The sequence below is a fragment of the Ictidomys tridecemlineatus genome, chromosome 11, assembly GCF_052094955.1.
Source record: "Ictidomys tridecemlineatus isolate mIctTri1 chromosome 11, mIctTri1.hap1, whole genome shotgun sequence".
NCBI lineage: Eukaryota > Metazoa > Chordata > Mammalia > Rodentia > Sciuridae > Ictidomys > Ictidomys tridecemlineatus.
The window spans coordinates 27,721,609-27,723,074 of NC_135487.1; the positions used below are offsets into that span (position 1 = coordinate 27,721,609).

The 1,466-nt window shown below is 39.2% G+C and overlaps 1 non-coding gene across 1 annotated transcript; it reads right to left on the reverse strand.

The window, feature by feature from the left end:
* Positions 1-555: 555 nt before the first annotated feature.
* LOC120891007 (U6 spliceosomal RNA) lies at positions 556-662 on the reverse strand. Its single transcript, XR_005735448.1, has one exon. It is a non-coding gene; the product is annotated as a U6 spliceosomal RNA (small nuclear RNA).
* Positions 663-1,466: the final 804 nt, after the last annotated feature.

The window sequence follows — 1,466 nt, forward strand, 5'->3', positions numbered from 1 at the left end:
GAATATTTTTGCAGTACTGGGGATTTGAATTCTACATTTTAAACACTATTATTATTTTAACACTCAACCAAGTCTCTTCATATTACCAGTATGTCTCAATAATTCCATCTTGAAAAATATGGAATGCTTCATGAATTTGAAGGTTGTTATAGTTTGGCTATGTGGTATCCACCAAAAACTCATGTATGAGACAATGCAAGAACGTTCAGAGATGAGATGATTAGATTACAAGAGTTGTAATCTAATCAGCAGATTGATGTACTGATATAGATTAATTAGGTGGTATCTATAAGCAGATAGGGTACAGCTGGAGGAAGAAGGTCATTGGGGGCATTTGTCCCTGGTAAGTGAAGTTCTCTCTCTCTCTCTCTCTCTCTCTCTCTGCTTGTTGCTACATCCTGAGCTACTTTCCTCTGCAATGCCCATTGGCCATAATGTTCTGCCTCACCTCAGGCCCAGAGTTACGGAGTCAGCTGACCACAGACTGAACTTCTGAAACAGTGAGCCAGAATATACTTTTCCTCCTCTATGTTGTTCTTGCCAGGTCTTTTGGTCATAGCAATGAAAAACCAGACTAAATCACAGGTCATCCTTGTGCAGAGGCCATGTTAATCTTTTCTGTATCATTCCTATTTTAGTATAGGTGCTGCTGAATCAAGCACTACCTCAGAATTCTTAATTATAAGAAACTAAAACCAACTTAAGCCAAAAGGAATTTATTAAAAGGATATTAAATAACTAATTGAATAAAAGGAAAAGCAGAATAAGCATATTCTCAGCCACATAATAAGAAAGAGTCAAAACCAAGTTGCAGAGCTGATCTGGAGATAAGGTCATTACTGCCTGGCTGCTGAGTTCTGGACATGTGGCTTGTGTTGGTGGTACCCATAGCATGGGATATTGAACTAATCACTATCCTATAGCCACTGCTTTTCCAGGAAATGAGCTTCCTGAAACCAACTTTTCCAGGAAGTTTTTTGAGGCAAGTGTGCCTGACAGGCAGAGCCTGTTTGCAATGCTCTAGCTGCAAGAAATGTGAGTTCCTAGTACTTTCAATTTCTGTAGGGGATAATAGGCCTGTATCTCTGATTCATAACCTGAGTAATTCCCTAAATGCAGGAAAGGGAGTTCCAATGTTGGGGTCCAAAATAAATGTTCAATGTCTACTACACACTTAACCTTCAAGATACTCCTCTTCTTTGCCAGGAATGTCATTTGTTTTGGTGCCAACACACTTCATAGAGTTATCGTGCAAAAAGGCTCACAAGTTTTATCAATCTGTACTTAAAGCTAGTTATGAATGAGAATGGATTTGGGTCAGGCACAAGCTTTTACCAGGAAAACTGTTACCCCTGTCACATCAGAAAACCAGGAAATTAGAAATCCACTGTTCCAACTATGACTCCCGGAATATAAACTACCTCAGCCACATTCTGGAAAACAGGAAGTCATCCTTTAGAGTTTTG